General features: G+C 42.9%; 1 protein-coding gene across 22 annotated transcripts in view; it reads left to right on the forward strand.

Moving 5' to 3' along the window:
* Positions 1 to 18242, forward strand: part of cadpsa (Ca2+-dependent activator protein for secretion a) — a 187171-nt gene that overhangs the window by 1612 nt on the left and 167317 nt on the right. The window lies entirely within an intron of this gene.

Here is an 18242-nt window from a genome sequence, read left to right on the forward strand (position 1 = left end):
CAATCTATTGAAGAAACTGCTCCTTTGCATGACCTATCCAAGGCACTGAAAAATAGCATCCTCTCTTCTGCGCTTGACATTGAGAAAGCACCTTCCTTCTGGGATTATCACGTGTAATTCCTGAGCGATATTCTCACATTTAAAATACACAATCATGGTGAGGGATTAACACATACCTGTCAGTCTGAGGCTGTAGGTCATCTTCCAAGAGTTGATATTTGCGCTTACAGACTGGTAAATGATCCTACATCATTCGTATCGCGTGGACTATCAACATAATGAAATTCTTCTTAAAACGTAAATGAGTCTTTTGATACCTTTATTGTCAAAATCTAACCAGGAGCGATCAAAGCACACTTTGAAATAAGATTTATTGTTATTTGTCAAAATTTCAGCAATTCATTTCAATGTGATCTTTGTTGTATGTGTAAGTGGCACCTTTTGCCATTTCAATCATCCCTTTTGATAGTTCCACTTCATAGCATTTCAGTTCACAGTCCTTGACTTGGAGAGAGTTTGTCAGTGTATCCATTCCAAAAGACTTCCTGATTTCTGTGTTTATCTTTCTCACGTGAGAAAATGGCAGCCCGGTGGTTCACTAGTTAGCCTGTCGGCCTCACCGTGCAGAGATGCAGGGTTCCATTCTGGCTCCGGCCTTCCTGTGTGGAGTTCGCATGTTCTCCCCAAGCCTGAGTGGGTTTTCTTCGGGTACTCTGGTTTCCTCCCACGTTCCAAAAATGTGCGTGCCAGGTTAATGGAACACTCTAAACTCTCCCTAGGTGTGATTATGAGTGTGAATGGGTGTGATTATGAGTATGAATGGGTGTTGGTCAATGTGTGCCCTGCAATTTTTTGGCAACTGGTTCAGGGTGGACCCCGCCTACTGCCCGAAGACAGCTAGGATTGGCTCCAGCACGCCACACGACCCTTGTGAGGATAAGCGGATCAGAAAATGGATGGATGGATGGATGACATGAGAAAATGCCTGTACTGACTGCATTGCTATATGGTAGACAACATGTAAACACAGAGAACTTATTATCGTTTTTGCATTTGCCTATGTACATGAACAGAAATTAAATAAAAGATAGAGAACCTATTTTTTCCATTATTATATGTACACAAGCATAAAAAATGGCAACAGAAAATCCAGACGCAGAACTTTAATGTTCACTCTACAGGGCACGCAGGAGGAGGACTGTGCTCCTTTTGAAGGTGGTTTAATCCATACAGCACACTCGCCGGTGTTTGTCTCCCATTCTAGCAGATGGCGTCCATTGGCGAGTTTTTCTCTTCTTTTGCGTTGGTTCATCCATATTTTATCACTTTTGTAGCACCTTTCTCTTGCTTCACTTTGAACGATTACACAGTGCCATTGGCTGCAGTTATGTGATCGGAAGAAGCAGACGATGAATAATGATTCTCGATTCTTGTGAGGCAAGGAAACGGGAAATATTGCACAAATCATACGGATTCTGAAAATTTAAGTTTTTTTTTGGGAGTGTGTGAAAAAAGTAACGCAGGAATACAACTCTGAAGACAGTAATGCTACTAAGTAGAATGATGATTAGACATTAACCAGACATTGTATTATGGAGATCTACAATAAATATTGAAAATTTTGTTTTTTTTTCTGCCGTTATTTTGACATATAAAATGCTTTGGTATGTTATAAGTATTTTTTGCTCTTGAAAAGGATTTTTTTGGTAGTTTATACAGGTTGGCGCTCCGAAAAGCCAAGGAAGCTGCAAACATACTGCGAATGTAACACACTCCCAATACAAAGGCTAACTTCAAAATAAAAGCTAAATAATAAATTGTCAGATAGAGCGTTCACACGTACAAAGTTATACCGATGTAGCCCCTGAAAACAGCTTAAAGTGGGGCATATTTAACCCTGCTCAGGAGGCGGTTTAAAAATTTACTCCGGAGTAAATGCTAGTTTGCGGGGCGGCACAGATATAAAATGGGACGTGTGAACGCAACAGGGGTAGACTCGCTACGCGTAAGAAGAGTTGATTACATACGGGTATTGCATAACTTGCATCCTGGGTATTTTGCACTTCTTTCCTTTGCCTCTCTCATCCTTTCACTGTGTCTGATAGACCACAGCGTTTATTTGTCTGGAGAAGTATAAACCATGGTTTTTCGATATGTCACAAACAAGGCGGGGAAAGGGAAGTACACATACATGCGTATGTTTTATTTCCGTATTATTACTATCGTATTGCACGGCCGCAGAAACTCCTGTGTGAACGCAAGTGGGCTACACTTCTCTTCAGTAATCAGCTTTATATGTGTGAACGCTCCACAAAATGTACACTAGTATAAGATATACAGTATGGCAACAAATTACATCGGTGCAGAACCGATGCAAATGTGTGATGTGTGAACACCCCGAGAGTTATCAATTAGTCATTCATAATAAAGACCAACTGAGGAGAGATGACACTCAATTCTGGTAGCAATACCGCGAGGGGGAATGAGGAGAAGCAGTAGATTCAGTTTCTTCATGTCACCCGCGGATCTCCCTGGTCGCGCTCTCATTTATTTCATTGAGTTCTTTGTTGCAAACATAAGCAATTCTTCGTTCTAAGCAGAATCAATTCTTTATTAATAATGTACAAATGTATGATAAATAAAATACATCATTATTCCTCTATAAATGACAGCAATTCAATAGCCATAGTAGACTTTTATTTTGAAGTTAGCCTGCAGTCTTTTTGAAATTTCTTCTTGCCTTATCACAGTTTTTATTGCCGTGCTTTTGTATAAAGATGTATTGTATTGTCTTACGTAGGTAGTTGGTAAGCCATCATCAACATAACTACTTTCTGGAATCATATTCAACTCCTAATTTAGGATGTTAAGAAACAACAAGTTCAGGGGTGGCCAGCTCGCAAGCCACTTGCGGCTCTTTGGTTGGTTCAATGCGGCTCCCGGGCTTTCTCATGACAAGTGACAAATGCCTCGGTGGTGGCGCAGCCTTTCAAACAATGGTGCTAAATACACAGAACTGACGACGTCAGCCTATCATCAAGCCTGTCACTTGATTGACATACAGGGCAACCAATCAGATGACAACTAAATCACCGCTTATGTGCAAATAACGGTGCTTAGCGCTTATGATTGTCAAACAGGGCAACCAATCAGATGACAACTGAATCACTGCTCGTGCGCAAATAACGGTGCTCAGTGCTAAACGCTAAGCTAGTCAGCTTTAAAGGTAGGGGTGACCAATACGTCAATCGTGATCGACCCGGAGCCAGCGGACTGGTACCACACAGTGACAACTGTGAGACAATGTGCAAAGTATCAAGCAGAGCAACAGTGATCGGTGGTAGAATACAATACTATGACAGTTGTACAGTTGGTGCAGGAAATCAGTGAACCAGTTTAAAATGACCAGTAGCAGTATTTGTTGTACAAGAAGAGTGCAATTGTGCAGATGTCCTTTTGCGCTTTAAAGTATCTGGTGCGGTGGAGTATACGTCAGTGACTGTTTACGGAGTTAATGGCGAGAGGGAAGAAGCTGTTTAAGTGTCTGCTGGATTTGGTGCGCATGGATCTGTTGCGCCTGCCTGAGGGGAGTAGCTGGAAAAGGTGGTGGGCAGGGTGCGGTGGATCCAGTAGGATTTTCCGTGCCCTTGTTTTGATTCTTGTATTGTGTAAGTCCTCAAGAGTGGGTAGGGAGGTGCCAATGATTTTTTTCCGCCGTCCGAACTGACCGTTGAAGTAGGATTTTGTCTTTTTGTGGCGGCCCCAAACCAAAGCGTGATGGAATAACACAGGATTGATTCGATGACTGCCATGTGAAACTGATGGAGCACCACCTGTGGCAGGCCATGCTTCCTCAACAGCCTCAGGATGTACATCCTCTGCTGGGCCCATTTCAGGATGGAGTTGGTGTTGATTTCCCACTTCATGTCCTGGGAGACTGTGATTCCCAGGAACTTGAAGGTCTCGATGGTTGAGACAGGGCAGTTGGATAGTGTAAGGGGCAACTGTGGTGAAGGATGTTTCCTGAAGTCCACTATCATCTCTACAGTCTTGAGCGTGTTCAGCCCGAAGTTGTGTTGTTTGCACCAGAGCTCCAGCTGCTCCACTTGTCGGTACGCAGACTCATCGCCGTCTTTGATGAGACAGATGACCGTAGTGTTGTCTGCAAACTTTATGAGTTTGACAGCTGGATCTGTTGAGGTGCAATCGTTTGTGTAGAGTGAGAAGAGCAGTGGGGAGAGGACACATCCCTGTGGGGCTCCAGTGCTCGTGGTGCGTGTTGATGATGTTGTTCTTCCCAGTCTCACCTGTTTTGTCCGTCCCATCGGGAAGCTGAGGATCCACTGGCAGATCGTAAGGGACACACCGAGCTGGAGAAGTTTGGGGGTGAGGTGGTCTGGGATGATGGTGTTGAACGCAGAGCTGAAGTCCAAAAACAGGATCCTTGCGTAGGTCCCTGTGGTGTCGATGTGCTCGAGGATGTAGTGCATGTTAATCAGAATAATAACTCCACTTGTATGATGGTCGTAGAACTCTTTATTTTTGCGACCCTCCACCTTAACCCACAAAAGGATCACCTCCCACACATTACACAAAACCTGTGCTATATACCCCCTTACCCCAGGCAACACTGCCCCCTAACATTCTACTATTGTAAAGGTTATCACTAAAAATAAAACAACAATCTCAGTCTCTTCTTTAACAAAAAAATGTACTGCTCAAAAAAGCAGGACTGAACATTACATTTGAAAGCATAATGTGTATAGTGAACAGTGTGTCGGTTCATTTAATTGTCCAATGCCCTCCAAAGAGAGCCTTGAGTAACAATGCCGGAGATGCTCCTTTTTTTGTTAGACAGTGGGCCAATTGATCTTTGGTACTTGACCATAGTACCTGTTGGACTCCTTTTGATTGGATCAGCTCTTTAATAGAACTGATTTCCAAGCGTAGCCTTTTCTCAGCAACAGACTTGGTCGATTTCAATGCCTCCATAAGCGAATGATTATCGGTGACACAAATGATCGGCACAGGTTGGTTAGCACTATCGGCATATACTGTAGCTCAGAGAATAATGTTGACAGAAAAATGGCATTGTCAATTCCCTCAGCCATAGCCAATGTCTCACCTGCTAGTGTACTCCTGACAACTCTCTTAATTTTCTTTGACTGCCACAAGATGGGAGAAAACTGGCCGCTTTCGCCCATCAAAACAACAAAGTGCCCACCTTGGGTGCCCCCATCAGGGAGATTTGCAAAAGACGCATCAGTGTATGCAACCAACTTAAGGCTATCGTCTTTACCGAGGTGTCTAAAGCTCAACTCAACTGATTTGGCCTTAAGTTTAGACACAACTCTGTTTGCTTCATGAATTGTTTGTATGGTAGCACATTTGCGATTTGCAGCCAGATTACTGGTATCAAACATGGCATCAGGTCTGCTCTGTCTTGCAACCCACAAAAGTTGCCCTATTTTCGACCGTAGCTGATCTCTTTCCTCATCAGTAACAGGTGAAGCTTGCTCAGCTGCTCTCGATGGTGTCAGATGTATAGTCTGTAAATTCCCGATGTACGTGGCTTGGTGTATTTTTACCCTGTCGTCAGAGGTTACAAAATCTACACCCACAAAAGAAAAATTATCATGACCTTCACGACCAACACTGAATTTCTCTTTGAGATGCACCATGACAGTCAGTTCAAACATATGAGATCCACCCCAAATGAAATCATCAACATGACAAGCAAGAACCCCAGTTACTTCTTTTTCGTTGTCCAACCAGTAGAACACTGCCGGGTTAACTTTGGAAATAGTACCTCCCGCACCAACCATTATATCCTTCACTCTGTTATACCAATACAGAGATGCATCTGCCAGACCATACACATACTTTTTTAACTTCCAAAGCCTCCCCGTACAGTTAGCTTCCAGAGGAGGCTTGACAAAAATGTCTCTGGATAGGTCCATGCCCTGCAGGAATGCAGATTTTATGTCCATCGAATGAAGTGTCCATTGTTTTTGACAAATCACTGCTACAAGAAGCCTCAGTGACTCTGTGGCACAAGTAGGCGAGTCCTTTTGTAGCTCTGCAACTTGCAGCTCTTCAAATCCTCTTGCTACCAGTGTTGCTTTTGGTACCACACCAGTCACTGTCTCTTTCAGAGTGCACACCCAATGGGTGGATATGCACCTCTGCCCCTTGTCGTCAACTACCTCAAACACTTCATTTTGTCTCCAATTCTGTATTTCACTTGTTTTGGCGTCATCAAATAATACATCATTCACCACATATATATCCTCACTTCTGATGTCCAATACATTTTGATCCACCTGAATTTGAAGATTCTCTAATTGTGACACATCTGCGGATATGCTGGTGCCAGCCACTCCAGCAGGCTCAAGAAGCTCCAAATAGTACCAATTTTTATATTTTCCGGTTGCTTTCCCTGCACGTCCTAAAACCTTCGCTGTTTGTTGAGCACTTGTTTCTGTGGTTTTGAATGTTACAATTTGACCAGTCTTCAATTTGGTTTCTCTGTCATGCTCTTGTCCTTCAGCCCTTGTGTCTGCCACAGCTGGCAATGTGTCTGCCACAGCTGGCAATGGATCATTCTCTATGTACTCAGCAAGAGGCCCTTCTTCTTCCAACTCCAATTCCTCAGTGGTACACTGTTGCTTGCTGTCGGTCTCTTTATCACAGGTTGTCTGTGGATCAACATCATGTTCCTGAGTAACCTTGTTTAGTCTGAGGTGATGAACTCTAATGCAGGTGCCCCCTTGTCGAACAAATACAACAGCACCATCTTGTCCAATGACTACCCCTGGCCCTTTCCATTCTGGACAGTCCAACCGCTTGTCACCCAGTTCATACTTCTCATCTGTGTGACGCAGCCGTTTCTTGAGTGTTCTCCGTATTCTCTCTGAACATTTCGCTTCAGTAAAGGCCTTTCTCGCTGCATGCAAACCTGAAATATGCATTGCAACCCATTTGCTTTTCGTGGTGCCTTCCAGAGCAGGTGCTTTGTCAATTAACTTTGTCAATTAACACAGTTTGCCTACCTGAAGAGGGTCCAGCAGGGGTCCGGTGACATTCTTTAGGTGGTAATACGCCCTTCTTTGGATGGTTCGAAAGAAATATCTGACTGCATTCCCATTTTTTAAATGTAGTGATTAATACACCTTTCTGTGGTTTTTTTTTGCCGCCATCTCTGTCCATCATACACGCGCTTTCTCAACGTGCAGACTAAAATAGCAACCCGCATGCTCACACAATGTTTCCTGTCCCCCTCACCCCCACCATTTAATAAAAACAAAACGAAAGTAGAATAGAAGAAAAACATTCACACTCCACACCACAAGCACACATACAGGCACAGTGAAATCACGTTGATCACACAGGAGAGGAGAGATTCTATCGTGTACAGTCAACCAGTGCGCAGTGACTTTTTTATGGGAAACAATTTTTCGGTACCGTACAAATGATCCCACGGAAACGACACACTACCGGAAGCGATCATTACTCTGAAATTCTCAGGCCTGAAATAGCTAGTTTGTAATTCACTCTCCATGATTAAAGCAAGAGGATATGCCTTGAATTGCATTTTGCGGTATTTTTTATCCACGGTCCATGAATGTAGTTTGTTTCCAGTATCCTGCCTTACAATGCACTTACAGTTGTGTTTCTGAAATCTAAACGGCCATATTTGATATGTTGTGTTTACTTCTTTTGTTTTAAACACGCACACGCAAAAGTGTTTTATAAAATAAAAGATGGACAAGCCCAAGGGCATCAGTTTTATTGGTAGATGCTTTGCCCAGCACAACATCCCCATCTCGTCTTCCTCATCTCACTGTAAATGTCAGGTCGTGCTCTGGGAGCAGTTAGTGTTAGCATGGAGCGCTAACTGCTGATCCCAACAATAACCAAGTGCCATGGGGCCCTGATCCAGTACAAATGTTGTGTCCATATTGAGAAAGTAGTCTTGCTTCACTGATATTTAAACAAAAATAAACAAGTTGAAAAGAGAAAAGGAAAGGTCAACAGTGAGATGGAGTTGCTAAAGCAGGCTGCTGCTCTCACAACGCCTTTGATCAAAAAGCTTTAAGGTCATTAATATCTCATATAATATCTCACATAATTTGAAATTCTACAGTGCATGGCACACGGCAATTCCATTAAAATGTTCTGTTCTTTTAAACTGACAAGCTGGGCGACTATCATTGCTCAGGGAAGCATCAAAGAGGTCATAGGCTGCAGAGATCCAAATCTAAGGTGGGAGATTCTATGAGTTGAGCATTCTAAATTGTGGGGGAAAAAAGGAGGTGCCATTTGCAATTATGGAAAACATGGGTTAACATGTGAAAGTCAAATAACAACAAACAAATTTTTGGCTTAAACCTTGTTCCAGAAAACACTAAGGCAGTGCTCAGCAACCTTTTTGAAGGCGAGCGCGACCTGAATAAACGAGTGAATGAACGGACGTCTTTGTCATTCATTGTCATTGTTTTGAAACAACGAAATTGAAGTGATTCTCACATTCATTAATTCATTCATTTTCCGATCGGCTTTATCCTCACAAGGGTCTCGGGGGGGTGGGGGGGGGCCGGAGCCCATCCCAGCCGTCTTTGGGCAGTAGGTGGGGGACACCCTGAACCGGTTGCCAGCTAATCGCAAGGTACACAGAGATGAACAACCATCCACGCTCACACTCACATCTAGGCATGTTTTTGGAATGTGAGAGGAAACCGGAGTACCTGGAGAAAACCCACGCCGGCCCAGGGAGAACATGCAAACTGTGCTTCTCACAGTGCATGATAAATAATTAAAAACCAGACCATAATAAATTACATCGGAAACAAAATAAAAGAGCATCAATATGACATTAATAAACCAACAAGTAGCCCCAAAAAAACACCAACATCAGCTAATGTCTTTAATACAGAGGTGGTGTTTGCCAATAAAATAAAATATAGAACTCTCTTTCTAAATGTCCTTGTTCCTCATTGGCGCCTTAATGAGGCAACAAGATTTGTATAGTTCATCGAGGGAATGCAGAGGGCAACCAATGATTTTCTGGGCCATATTAATGATCCTTTGGAGAGCCTTCCTGTCTGCTATTGTGCAACGAGCAAACCAAACACATATACCGGTCCAGTCAGTGAAGATGCTCTCTATAATGCCGATCGAAGGCCCCCGGCTTTTATCGTGGCAGATTGGTACCACTTGGGCTTTCATTAATACAAAGGGCTAGCAGTTTGATACACACTTGTGAATTAACAAATTTGCTCAAATGACCTCCGATACCATTCCTACAAAAACAACGTCTCACTGGTGAGCTATTTTTAGAACAGGTCCACAGGCTACTCATGTGGTCCTTGAGGACCACCCGGTGCTCACGTTGGTAAACCTTTGCCTTAAACACACCATTCCCCACTGCGAAACCTAAAGAGGGAAGCATTTCTCCAGCATGGACAAGAAATGTCAGCAGGATGTAACCAGAAACAAGGCGAGCTTGGATAAAAAAACCTGTTTGAGTCTGCAAAAGACTCGGGTGGAGGTTTACCTTTAAGTGGGAGAACAACCTGAAACATATTGCCCAGGGCTACAGTTGAATGATTTTAGATTATTGCATACTGTACCCAGGTTTTAGAATGGCGCAATCCAAGTCCAGACACCGTGACATCTGTGACAACACTATAAAATGTATATTTGTAGATGTCCTCCATCGATTCTGACTGAACTTCAGCTATTTTGCACAGTAGAATGGGCAAACACTTTGCCAAGCGTGCAAAACTGCAAGCCCCTAACCACTTGCAATTGTGATTGCAGAAAAAACAATTTCGAGATAGTACTGACAAATGGAAGCTTATTATGTTTGCACACCAACATTTTCAGATGTTTATTTGTACAAATATTTGAAAACAAGATCAATTTTGTTTCACATACACTCTTTGGGTTTGTCATATGAAACACCAAATTGGAAAAAAAATGGGATAAAATGTGGAAGAGTTCAAGAGGAGGAATACCAGTACTTTGCAAGCCACAATAGAGACTTTGAACAGCAGGTTTAGCCGAGACAGACAAAGAATGAAAGAGTCAGTTGACATTTTGTTTTAAGATCACACTGAGACAGACGCCTTACAAAACACATTATCTCGTCAGCTGGGAAGTGGGTGGTCCTGCTTGGGCGCCCGACATGCTCTTGGTCAAAGGAATAAAAATCATGGTCTGTTTCTTGTAAATTTGTGTCCTGTATTTAACGTGTGCTTGTATTTTTTTTGGGGGGGGGGGGGGGTGAGTGGGATTGTGTTCGTGTGTCAATTCATTTGCCTTTATCTTAGTATTCTAAAATGTACAAAAATAGATGTATGTTATACTAAAGATGAATTAATTAATGGTCTTGGTTAAAAAATACAGAAAGAAAATGGACTGAAAAAATGATTTCATATTAAATCGGAATATTGAGGAAAAAATAAATCACAATTAAATGATTTGCAAAATTGTTCAGCCCTACTATCGCCACCACTCAACTTTACATCAGATGCCAATCTCAGAGATCTCAGAGTTAAGGAAATAAACTGATGTCATTCATTTTTCAGAGCAACTCCCAAGCATTTCAAAACCAGAATTGTGCTTTGTTTGGGCACAGGATTGTTTTTGTCAGTGGATTTCACACACGCTCCACATACATTTTTCATAGGCACAGCAACACATTCACACACATTGATCTTTAGATTGATCCTCTCTTGCGGCTCTTATTTTTGCCAAAATAAATAGAAATTAAATTAGTTATTTCTCCAACAACATTAACGCAACCATTGAGGGCGGCGCTTATCAATATGACAGTCTGAAACATTTCAACGACTAATTTGCTACCGGGGCTTGGTAACCATCTGTAGTGGTGTTTAAGAAACATAAAACATGAACTCAAGATTACGTCATATCAATATTTAAATGGGAAGTTATACAATCAAATTCTGACACTAAAATCCACGGTTTTAGTGTCTAAGGTTAAACATAAAACCATAAAATATTCAAACCGTCACTCACCAAATACATCTGGACTGTACATCAGTAAATTGTTGAAGTAGTAAATTAATAATTTTAAAATGTAAATGACAAAATACAAAATGGTTTCTGTATTGTTTGTGACTGATGGTGACGGTCAAGGCAATGTTGAGTTTGGAATTGTGAGCGTGAAACTCCATTTAAAAAACGTTTCTTTCGGGTCGCTGTGGGACACTGCGGTGTTGTTTTTATTGGTTTTGCTTCAACAAAAACAAAAACATATGAACAGTCCCTTCCTTCGATAAAATGTCAACAACAACAACAATGCAAATGTGCTTTTAATGGCAATTTGACAAAGTTTACAAACTATTTGCACACTATTTATTCTTAGACGTAGGATTTAGGAGTGTGTGTGCATGTGTTCGCGTGCATGCATGCCATGGTCGTCTGTGTACAGTATATACAGTATGTGTATGTACATTACGTCATTGCTTCTATTTCTAAAGAGAAATATTTTTTGTGATACTCTTTGCAGTATATTTAACGTCACAACTACTTTAATCATGCAGTGCATTTAACGTTGTGTATTTCCAATTCCCGTCGCTGGCGCTCCTCGTTTGGGTTCACATCAGCGGCATGTTCATTGGTACACATTTGAACATTTAATTGCTACAGATAATTGGGTGTCTGGGGTGCCTCCCTGCTCATCAATTGAGACATGAAACGAATAAGTAACTCTGGTATTTGTCTGTTTTAAAAATGTGTCTGTGAGTAAGCCATTTTTCATTTTTAAAATTGTGTAGCCCCCCTAACTGATAAAAGGAATGGAGTTTGTTCTATGAAGTACTGATACTACTCGTGGAAATGCCTTGTGTGCTCTCTTATTTTACAGTCCCGGGCATTTGCCTTGTTCAGCCTTCTAGTTTCACCCCATTGGTAATGACAACAAAACAAAAAATGTACTTGGCCTTGATTTTTAAAATTAATTGGGATATCTTTTGACAACTTTGAACGAACACGCGTTTGAGTTCGTTGTTTTGCTTTCACAAGCATACCCACGTTGAGGCACGAACACTAGTAACAGTAACACCCCCCCCCCCCCCCCCGTGCATTCTCATTGCCTTGCCATATCTCGGAGATTTCAAAAATTCGGTGAGAACGGAAGCCACAAACGTGCATGTGTGCACACAAAAGGCAGATTAATGATTGAATGTCGAGTATTTGAAGAGCGTTTTTTTTCTAATTCATGCGTGATCGGCCAGGTACGGCCCCAGTGCAATGTTCGAACAGGTAGACAGGCAACCTGACATACGTGCAGTAGACACGAGTGTTCGGAACACGTTCAAGTGGTCATGGCTTGAGGAAAAGGACTTGAACTGAGATTTTTTTGTCCAACTACATAAGAAAGGTTGACAAAACCTGCTGAGTCAGTTAAAATTATATATATATATATATATATCACCCCTCGGGTGGTGTCCGTCCTCCATTCAGCTTGGGTCCTCGACCAGAGACCAGGAAGCTTGAGGGTTCTGCGCAGTAGCCTTGCTGTTCCCACCACAGCGCTTTTCTGGACGGAGATGTCCGATGTTGTTCCCGGGATCTGTTGTAAACACTCATCTAGTTTGGGGGTCACTGCCCCGAGTGCTCCGACCACCATAGGCACGACTGCCACCTTTACCTTCCAGGCTCTCTCCAGCTCCTCTCTGAGCCCTTGGTATTTCTCGAGTTTCTCGTGTTCCTTCTTTCTGATGTTTTCATCACTTGGGACCGCTACATTCACTACATCGGCTTTCCTCTGCCCTTTATCTATGATCACGATATCTGGTTGGTTCGCCATTAGCATCTTGTCAGTCTGGATCTAGTAGAAGTAGACAATGTGAGAATGCAAGTGAGCACTGCCTAGTAGTGACAGACATATTTTAAAGTTCAAAGATTGTCTGAGCACAGAGTGCGGACTGTTCAAAATTAAAAAAAAAAATCATATACAGGTAGACAACACAGTCTTCATTAGGCACATGTGCACTGTTCACCTACTACAGTAGAGGGTGAAAAGACAAGCTTGTTAATTAATATACAAGTGTGTCAATTACATCTATTGCCGCAGCTACTATAGTTCTATATTCAAAATATTATTCCCAAATATTCTAGTTAATGTTGTATTGCATTCTGAGTATGCGAATTAACAAAGCAAGATCAACTTAATGTATTTTTTTTAATTAGCAATTGATTTTATACCTAATTTGATAATATAGCCATTCAAAAATTGAGTCGCCGCTAGAGCCGAAAGAACTGGTTCTTTTTGGGGAGCCGAGCCCATACACCCTTGTCTGGAGAAACAGACGACATTCCAATCACGAGTGCCTGTCGTAACAATTTATTGTGTCTGCATAATTCATGAGGACAGCATGTAAGCTACTAATGATGAAAGCCTTGCCAGTTGCCCTGCTGTGTTTTTACTCAAGCTCACACAACCACATATGAACATACACCACATGCTTGAGCGTCTGATGGCCCTCTCGCACACCCACTTATACAAAGTCATGAGTGTAGCATAATTAGAAGTCGTGGCTGAGTCACCGTACCCATTACATCTATTGAGACTCTGGTGCTCGTCATTGCTATGAAGCCGCAGGACAATTAGCATCTCAAATCCTCAGGCTTTTAAAGAGACTCAGAGCACTTTTTTTCAGTGGGGCTCCATAGGCGATGAGAAAACTGGAGGTCACACAAATACAACCATATTTCATGATTACCAAGATGGATCAAAACATCATAGCAAAGAATAGCACAGATTGTCTGATATGGTAGTGACAGTCACAAAGTAGTCATACAGGGTTTCCCAAACCATTTAGCTCATGACCATAATTAGCCTCTCTTCTTTGCTTTTGATAAAAATGAAACAAATGATTGTAAAGTAAAACTGCAACTGGCTGGTGACCTCCAGCATACCCGATGCCCTTGGGTCGGTATGCGGTCTGCAGAATGAATGAATGAATGAATGAATGAATGAATGAATGAATGAATTAAGGAAATTTAGTGCAGTTCTATGTGTATATGTAAAGTAAAGCTTCTTCAACCGCCAAGGGTTCGATCGACTAAGGTTAAGAACCACTGATAAAAGCTAATGAGAACATAATGTCATGATTCTGTTTGTGACCAACAGGTGGCAATGTAGGGCTCGCCCTGCAGCTGCACACCTGTTGGTCGTTATCTAATTATTGCTTTGAAAGGGCTCCCGGCAGGACTACTCAGAGTCGGGTTATTATTTGTTTCCTTGCTACTGTCATGTTTCTGTCATGGTTGTGTTCCTGTTAGTTTTTTGCCTCAGTCATGGTTTTGTTTTGGTACTTTGAATTCCTTGTGTTCCGAGAACTTTGTTTGTTTCGGATTTAGTTTTCTCTGTGTTTTTATCAATACAACTTGTCAAATTCACCCTGCTCCTCCCTCCTGCCTGCTTTTTGGGGTCCACCACCACCAGCACCGTGCAACATCCATCCATCCATCCATCCATCATCTACCGCTTATCCCAGACTTCCCTCTCCCTAGCTACTTCTTCCAGCTCTGCCCGGGGGATCCCGAGTCGTTCCCAGGCAAGTTGGGTGACATAGTCTCTCCAGCGTGTCCTGGGTCTTCCTCTGGGTCTCCTCCCGGTGGGACATGACCGGAACACCTTACCGGGGAGGCGCTCAAGAGGCATCCGAATCAGATGCCCAAGCCACCTCATCTGGCTCCTCTCGATGTGAAGGAGAAGCGGCTCGACTCTGAGCCCCTCCCGGATGACTGAGCTTCTCACCTTATCTCTAAGGGAGAGCCCGGACACCCTGCGGAGAAAACTCATTTCAGCCGCTTGTATCCGGGATCTCGTTCTTTGCAACGTGCGTGCAACATGACACATAATAAACGATGTACATGTTGCCCATGAATTAACATGCAATTTACTGTTTTACAAAAGAAAAGACGAAATAGAGAAGATGCAGAGCAGATCAGAATCAGAATCAGAATCATCTTTATTGGACAAGTATGTAGAACACACAAGGAATTTGTCTCCCGTATAACACGCTGCATTAGTATCAACGTAAACAAGGACATGACAAATAGGTATGCAAGGACATTTCTTAATGTAAGTGAGACAATGTGCAAAGTATCAAGCAGAGCTAAAGTGATCCGTGGTCGAATACAATACAATGACAGTTTGTACAGTTGGTGCAGAAAATTATTGAACCATTTTAGAGTGACCAGTAGCAGTATTTGTAGTACAAGAAGAGTGACTACGTCAGTGACTGTTTAGGGAGTTAATGGCTTGAGGGAAGAAGCTGTTTAAGTGTCTGATGGATTTGGTGCGCATGGATCTGTAGCGCCTGCCTGAGGGGAGTAGCTGGAAAAGGTGGTGGACAGGGTGCGGGGGATCCAGGAGGATTTTCCGTGCCCTTGTCTTGATTCTTGCAGTGTGCAAGTCCTCAAGACTGGGTAGGGCGGTGCCAATGATTTTTTCCGCCGTCCTAACTGTCCGTTGAAGTCGGATTTTGTCCTTTTTTGTGGCGCCCCCAAACCAAAACCGTGATGGAAGAACACAGGATTGATTCGATGACTGCCATGTAGAACTGGCGTTGCACCCCCTGTGGCAGGCCATGCTTCCTCAACAACCTCAGTGCTCAGTGTGCGTCGATCTTCGTGACATCAGTGCACCATTCTTCGTTGATATAGAAGCAAATCCCACCACCTTTCGATTTCCCTGATAGCTCAGTTTCGCGGTTGGCACGGAGAAGGCGGAAGCCGGGTAGATGTAGCGCGGAATCCGGGTGGCGGTCACTGAGCCAGGTTTCAGTGAAGAAGAGCGCAGCAGAACGTACAAAGGTTTTGTTGGACTTTGTGAGGAGAGGAAGTTCATCCATCCTGTTTGGCAGAGATCGTAGATTAGCAAGATGGGTCAATGGGAGCGGGGTTCGAAATCTGCGCTGCCGGAGCTTGACGAGCACGCCGGCTCGCTTCCCCCTCATCCGGCGGCCTTTCCATGCTCTGTACAGCGCAGCCGCTCCGCTCGCGATTAGCTCCGAAAAACCTTGTGGATTTTCGTGTGCTGGTGAAAAAAGACCGAGCGTCGACTCCCCAATGCGCAGCAACTTTTCCCTCGTGTAAGTAAGCCGCTCAGGGTCGCCAAAAACTAACGAAAATGACAAAAACAGGGATAATACTAGAGAGCGTGTAACCGAGGCTGCCATACCTGTCGGCGCCTGATGACGCCTGATGATCCCTAGTTACTAAACCAAACCCCAGCCATGTTAGACAAAGAAAAAAAAACTTATTACATATTATTTCCACTTAAAGCACTGTAGTGGCCTCATTTGAAGGTTGTGCCACTTGTAAAGGTTACTCTCCTTAAATAAGGACTAGAGTCACACACAACTCGCTCCTGAAAGCATTGAAAAGGAACAGCACCAACAAGCTTTGCAGCTGTGTCCACAAGCATCTGAAATAGATCATTTGTTGCCATCCTTCTTTCAGATATATGTTGTATGAATATGTTATCATTACAATTTATAATCTTGCAATACATGTGTGAAATGAGGTTTTTGCAGAGATCATTTTTATTGAGTGAAGAAATAATGAAATATTTTGGTTTGTTGCCATTCTGAGGTCTCAGCATTGGAGATTTTAGTTGCTGCCACTGCCTTGCCCGCATATGAAAAGCTTGTTAACAGATAGCAGCTCTTTCCCTGATGAGCACACTGTCAATCCTTTCTTGGTCTGCCGATGTGTAATCTGGGATTACCCAACCATTTGTTGTTATGTCACCAACAGCATGAGAGGGAGGAAAGCACACACTAGCAATCACGTTTTCCTGGATAATTCTGCAGTGTACATTCTTTATTGATACACGCTTGGACTATTGGAGGTACAAATTATGTCCTTGCAATTGAAATGGAGAAGTGTGTGGCCTGGTGTTTTCTGGAGTTTTTTTTTTCATTGTCACAATGAAAAATGCTTCAACTGTGGTTTTAATTACTGATAGAAATCATGCCATGTAATCATTTTACATTGTCATTTATTGAAGTGCCATAGTGGGCTACAATTCTCAGAGGTGGGTCGTAATGCGCTACATTTGCTCGGTTGGATTTTTAACTTTTGGGATGAATTGTACTTGCCAGAGTAGTTTTGAGAATATATGTCAAAAGCATTCCGTTGTCTACTTTTATTTTTGTCTCCCTCTAAATCGTGATTTTTTTGGGGGGTGGGGTAGGGGGTTGGGTCTACGGACTTCCTGCTTGGGCACTGTTCACCAATCAAACAATCACATTTGATTATGAAGCCTGAGGATACCGAGGCTAAGTCTGTTTCAGCTTTCATGCTGACTGGAGCAAAAGTGTTGATTCTGTAAATCTTGATTCCGTGGCCTAAAAGTTGATTTTTATGTAAAGTGCAAAATATTTCACCAAACAATGGGTTGGAGGGCGAACAAGTGATATTAACCATTTCAGGGACAGCGGTTACGACAGTAGACATCTTATCATGTTACAGATTTACAGGGTCCGTGAAAGGTTTAAAGTGAAAACTAGCCATTTGACCTGGATATTGTAAACATACTGCATACAGCCCTCTTCCTCAACTGGCGGACCGCGATCCACGACCGGACCGCCGACCTCCTCGGTCCGGACCGCCGACCTCCTCTGTCCGGGCCTCCTCTGTCCGGACCCTCGGCAAATTGTATAAAATAATAATTTATAAAGTGATTTTTAAGTTATACATTTTATATTTGTGGACTATTGTCTGCGCATTACCGCGATCGCTTGTTAAAATTATCCGTTGTATTCTTTGCGTGCACTAACAGATGTAAGGCAGAGGACCGCGGCAGCGCGACTTTGTGTGGATAATGTTTGACTGACTGGAGACCCTGGTTGAGCAGGGCATGTCGGCGATAACGATGCGCTGATTGGCTCCTCTGAACTGAAGGTGTGTCCATACATAAGCCTCAGCATATACGAGGCGCTGATTGGCTCCTCTGAATTTAAGGTGTGCCCATACATAAGCGTCAGCACGCGTCTATCCCAATAAACACGCATTCAAAATAGTTCATTGTGGCCGGAAACAGACGCATGCGCAACGCCACCGTGTGCTCACAGCTTCAGTCCAGGAGAGCCGCACACACAATTAAGACGAAGGTTTCGATTGTGTGCAGTTTTGCTCCCATCTACCAGGGGGCCTTTGAGAGCTGTTTAACAGCAGAACAGATAAATAAACGTCAC

Source organism: Hippocampus zosterae, chromosome 9 (genome assembly GCF_025434085.1).
Source record: "Hippocampus zosterae strain Florida chromosome 9, ASM2543408v3, whole genome shotgun sequence".
NCBI classification, from domain to species: domain Eukaryota; kingdom Metazoa; phylum Chordata; class Actinopteri; order Syngnathiformes; family Syngnathidae; genus Hippocampus; species Hippocampus zosterae.